Here is a 6,088-nt window from a genome sequence, read left to right on the forward strand (position 1 = left end):
TCGTTCCCCACCTCTCTGTTCTCGATGAAGTAAACATCTCATCTCCTTTGAAATACACATTCTTAGGTCAAGGGCAGCAGAGACTGAGCTGACAAGTGGGCCACACCCATGTTTGGCCCCGTCTCACAGGTGCCCTGGAAAATCCTCAGCCTCCTGGATCTGCCCCTGTCACTAGGGCCAGGTCCTGCCTTGGAGAGTTGTGCACGTGCTGCCTGTCATCACACACACAGAGCTCTGTATTCCTGACCCAGGAGCCAGAGAGGGAGGGTCTGTGCCTGTCAGCTCAAGGTGGTCCAGGGAGGGCAAGGGTGAGGCCTCAGGGCAGGGGACTTCTCAGGACTGAGAGGGCGAGGGTGGCAGCAACAGCCAGGTAATCAGGTCAGTTCCACCCAGGGCGCAAGGAGCAGGGGGCGCTGACACTCATAGCCCCCCACTCCCCTCTGTCTTATGGTATCTGTTGTCTGCAGACCAGACTTCTAAAGCTACCTCTGCCTCTGACCTTGGCCAGGTGGATATGTGTGTGCATGTAACATGGATATATGCACGTGTGTTCCCGTGTGTGTGTATATGGGGTGTTTGTGTGAGTCGTTGTGTCCGTGTGTATGGGAGATGTGTGTGTATCTGTGTGCATTTGTGTGTGTCTGTGTGCACACTGCACATGTCTATACACCTGTATGCACATACAGAGGGTTCTGGGTGGAGCCACAGGAGTTCACTAAAACCCAGGACCCAGCAGAACCCCACCTCCAGGCCCTGGACTGAGCGGGCTGTCTCTACTGCCCACGTGTCCCATCCCTGCAACTGTGGAGGGCTCTTCGCTCCACCTCACCCAGCCTCGCCCAGCCCACCGCTCTCCATCACCAGCTGTAACTGACACAAATGCTGCTCCAGTTTCTGATCACGTTCTGCAATTGGCAAAATGGCTTCTTGGGTTCCTGCAAAAGGAGCTACAAGTCAGCCCTGCTGTGTCCCTGCTGGAGGATCTTTATGAAAAAGAAGTGGCAAAAAGTGTTGTCTTGTAGTTTAGCAAAAAATAACAAAGCATCATGAGGAGGAGGGAAGCTGGAGGGAGGAAAGGTGGTTGGTGCCCGAGTGGTTTCAGGGAGGTGATGCCAGTAGCCATTTAAGCACGCCTTCACTGAGGGTTGGCTCTACTCACACACTAATAGACCAGCCTTGCCATCTCCTGAGACAGAAATTTTTCTCCTTTTCTTCATCCAGCCCTGGGCCCTCAGCCCCACAATCCCTGCCCGGGAAAATGGGGCTGAGAACACTTAGTGTAAACCATACGTGCTCAGAACTTTCCCTTCAGAATGCAGTGAGCAGAGATGCAGGTCTTAGCCAAGCAGAGGGCAGGGTCACATTTGCCCCAAAGCCCCGGGTGGGAGACAGAGGTAAGTGACTCTGCCCATACTCACCCTTCACTGCCCACATCATTGCTAGGCCCTCCTGCCCACCAGAAACCCGCCATTCCCACAGTCTGTCTCAGAACAGCGGACAGGTGGCTTTTTGTTTTTATTCTTTTTTTCAGCCTGCCATTTTCCCACAGAGAATGTTCATGACTTTCATCCTGATTTGATGGGCATCTAGGAATTTGTTGCCATCCTTTCCTCTGCCCCTGGGAGGTGCTCAATTCCTCCCATGTGTCCCTGAGATGCCACCAGGTACAGTCACATGAGGAAAGAGAGCCCCAGGTGGATGGGAAGGCTCCACCTGCATCACCCCTGGTCCAGGAGCATCTGAGGGCAGCAACTCCCGCCAAGTGACACTGCCCGCAGCCTCCTGCCTGGGTTAGGGTCATCTTGGTAACCCACATGTCTGCATTTTACAAAGTACCTCACAGATCATGCCTCCTACAGAGTGAATGGGATGAAGAACACCATGGCCACAGTCCTGTAGGGGGGACTTGGGCCTGAAAGGTGACTGACCCAGGAGACATCATGGCCAGTGCATGGGTAGTTTCTGGGCCAGGGCCCAGGCGCTCCTCCCTTGGCCAGCAGGGCCACTGTGAAAGATGTTCTTGGTGGCTCTGGTGACTGTGTCAGATAAGATGGGCGAGTGACCTGATCGTTAATCAGGAGGATTATTCATACTTCATACTATTTCACCCAACACCTTCTTATGGGTGGCTAGTCTGACAAAACAGAAATTTAGAGGAAGATTAAGGAATAAAAATATCTATTGCAATGTTATTTATGATAGTAAAAAATGAACCATCCAAATTATATAACTATGAGATTAGGTCAATAAATTATGAAACAGTAACCACATGAGCAATTTCCAAGAATATATGATGAGACGGGGACAGGTCAGACTGGAGTCTCAGGTAAGAAAGTCCCAAGTCTGGATCGACATGTGTGGAGGGCGTAGCTGGGGTCACCCATGCCCACTTTGGGCCTGTAGGATGAGAAAACCCCCACCCTCACAGCCCTCATGCCAGGGTGGCTATGAGGCCTGCGATGGTGTAAGCAGCCTCATGAGTGTCCCTCCAGGGGAGCATTTAAGGGTCAGAGCTCAGTTCCCCCATCCATCGTCCTTCCCCATCACAGTGACTATGGAAGCCCATGTGGAGAAGCTGACACCCTGAGACGGTGGCACCTCCATCAGTGAGTCCCTGGGCATCTGTGATAAGTCAGACCCTCCCTGCTGACCTTCAGGGGATATGCAGCAGGAGCTAGAAATAACCTGTGCTGTTTTGGGGTTTGCTTGTTTTGCATCATGTCCTAACCTATCCACAGCCATACTGATGTGAAAGCCATTATGAAAATACATTCTTGCATATAGATGAAGAAAGGTAGTAACAGTTAAAACCACTGTCTTTGGGAGGCAAACCAGGACCATCCTTCTCACTGCTCCAACAGTGGAGGCCGGGAGGTGGGGTGCAGGAGTTGCTGCCCTCAGATGCTCCTGGACCAGAGACCCGCCAGCCCCGCCACAGCAGAAGAGTAATCCTAACAGACCCCTCCCGGGGTTAGCACCATGTGCGGCCACATTTGACCCTGGCCTACCCTATGAAGTGAATGCTGTTGTTATCTTCAACTCACAGGCGAGGGACAGAGCTCAGAGAGGCTAAAGAACCTTCCTGAGGTCTCACAGCAAGGAAGTGGAGAGCCAGGCCTGGAAGACAGGGTTGGCCAAAGCCCATGGTCTAACCAGTGGGCCACACTGTGTCTGGGGCTTGGAGGCCATTGACAGGGACTGAGCCTCCTCCAATGGTGTTTGGAATCAGAGTCCAAAACCTTGAGAAGAGGACCCCAGAGATAAAAGGTCAGATACTGTCCTGGGAATGGAGGGGAGAGAGCAGGAGAGGGAGGGGGGGTGTGGACCCAAGCAGTCTGGATGGATTTCCTCTAGGGGTCCAGGTGGCACAGGCCCTGCTGGAAGGGGGAGACACTCTGCCCACAGGAGCCAAGATGAGTCCCTTTGTATTATAACTGTGGCCAATACTATCTGCCAAGTAGACACCCGTCAGCCACAGCCAGGGTGACTGGTGCCTCCTCATTGGCAGAGATCTGACTCACTGTGGGTCCTAAACCCAGCAGGAATTGATGGCCCAACATAATCGTTCTAATTGCCACCGTCGTGGCTAATAACACTATGTGACAGCCATAAACTCAGAAAGTCTGAAGTGTACCCCAGAGTGGGACACAGAGTATTTCCTGGACATGATTTAGAGGCAAGTCTTGAGGAAGTGCCTGGAAGCCTTGGGGAGCCTCTCATTGCAGGGCCTGAAAGTCCACCCCAGGGTTGGGAGGGGGTGTGCACATCACAGTCCCACAGGACCACACTGGCCAAGGGAAACTCAGAGGAGGTCGAAACAAAGCTGAATAACAAAATGGAATCATCTTCCAAGATTCAACATGCAGGATATAAAGATAGTAAAACAGTCTAAATCAAAGGGAGTTTCACAAAGCAAAAATATAGGTGGATGTCAGAACAGGACAGTGTTGGACACTGGGAGCATTCACATTACAGGCCCTTGAACATGGACTGTGAACATCTTGGGATCAGAGAAGGCCAGGCAGAGTGAGGCTGGGGAGGTGGGGACTTCAGAAGAGACCAGGATGCAGACCTATCTGTCCTTCCAGCCTTCCATCCACCTAACTACCCATCTCATCCAGGCTGGAAGGACGCCTCTGAGATCCTCCAGGCCAGGAGTCTGAGACAGAGGCCCTAGGAACTGAAGAAGGAAGTCACAGAGCAAGGAGTGACCCAGGCCCAACTGGGTCCACCGGCACTGCACTGCCTCCGATTCTCTCTGCTCTTAGGACAGGCCCTGTCGGCATCCTGACCACCATGGCTCACATGATCTATCTAAGCCTGTCTCCCTGCTCCTCTGTGGCTCCCTCGCCCTCAGCACAGGACCCACAGTTAATCAAAAGACATGATCGCAAGTGGGTGAAGGGACACTCTCTCTGGGCAGCTCGGTCCCCACCCCCGCCCCCACCAAACCTTTGGACATATTATCCCCAGGTGCCAGCAGAGCCCTGCTTTCACTTCCTCCAGTACTTCTCAGCATCTACTGCTCGGCCAGGTCTTTGCTGACCTCCACTCCATCTCTCCCTCCTCCTGCCCACTTGGTTTTCCCCAGTGCCCATCACCAGTCCCTTGTAACAGTTGGACCAGCTAAACAGATTACCCATTGCTGAAGTTGTTACAGATGCTGCAGAGTCAGAATTGTCTGGGCATGTGCCATGGAAAAAAGCTTTAGCCCAATTGTTAATACCACCAGCCCAGGAAACCAGCTGCATCAGTATCACTTGGGACTAGTTAGGAATGCTATAAAATTTGATCCACCCCCACATTGGGGGAACAGATTTGATTGTTGCTTCCTATCTCCTTGCAATAAGCCTCTTTTTCTTTTCTCAAAAGTCAGTGCCATAGTACCAGCCTCTGTGCATACTGGGCAGATAGCTCAGTCACTGTTTTGGTGACCCAGATAGGAGAAAGCCCGCCCAAGCTACTATAGATCCTTGTCAGGTGTACATCCACTTCAACGACCATGAGTGGTGCCTGAACCAGTGCGTCTAGAGGCTCTGCTGTGCGGTCCTTGCTTCTCCATCACGGGACTCCAGGCTCCTTAGTGCTGCTTTCACTTTGAGAAATGAAACTGCTCACGGACCCCACATCTTTTGGGTGAGTGACCTTGTTAATATGCTTATACCCTAAAACGTCTCATGTCCCATCATCAGGATTCTCCCCTTTTGGTCTGAGATTGTAGGTTAGAGTCCCACCCTAGGGAGATCTTGGTCAAGTTAGAGTCCAGCTTTGGGTTGGAATCCCAAAGAATAGGATAATACTAAAAGTTGTAACTGCTAAAGTACTCAGCTTGGTTTAGTTTGGATTTTCATTTGTCTATGAGCCTATTTCTGGTATCTTTGACCATGCAGTTTTGAAGGATGCTTGAAACGGTTGTTGCTGCAGGGGGCTGCTTGCCCACATTTAAACTGTTAGACATTAAAATCTGCAAGCACTTTGTTGGCCCTGTTCCTGGATGGTCCCTGCCCTGTGCTCAGTAGTCTAGTTGAAGAAACAGACTAAACTAAAAGATACACATCTAAGTGAAATTGGTCTCATAAAATCCTATGGTGAATTCCCATAATTTTGTTATTTTGATATCCATTTTTTTGGTATTTCTTTGGCACACCAGACTCCTTCTTTAAGGGACTTGGACTCTCTCTGTGTGCTTTGAGGTGAATTGATATCCTGTTTTCACAGGGGCTCAGTTAGGGCTTGGGCCATGCGGGACAAGTAGGCTTTTGACTTGTTCCATTTCCAGGAGCATAATTTGAATCTAGCTGTCCTTCGGGACTGGTAAGTTTTGCCTTTGGGACTGGTGAGTTTTGCAACCTGTGTTCATGGCTAGAGTTTTAAAATCAAGGCTGTAGGGTCTTGTGTTCTCCTGTGTATGTCTTTATATATTGTCTATGGTACCAAACTGACTTATAAATAAAGGAGTACTCAAGTTTGTGTGATTTTACATGTAGCTTTTAAGTTGTTGATAAAATACTGAGTGATCTGTCACAGAAACAAAGATCTGAGTATCACATGTTCTCACTCATATAGTGGACCTTGAACATCTATCATA

The sequence above is a fragment of the Carlito syrichta genome, unplaced genomic scaffold (assembly GCF_000164805.1).
Source record: "Carlito syrichta isolate Samal-C Ts95f unplaced genomic scaffold, Tarsius_syrichta-2.0.1 Scaffold287588, whole genome shotgun sequence".
NCBI lineage: Eukaryota > Metazoa > Chordata > Mammalia > Primates > Tarsiidae > Carlito > Carlito syrichta.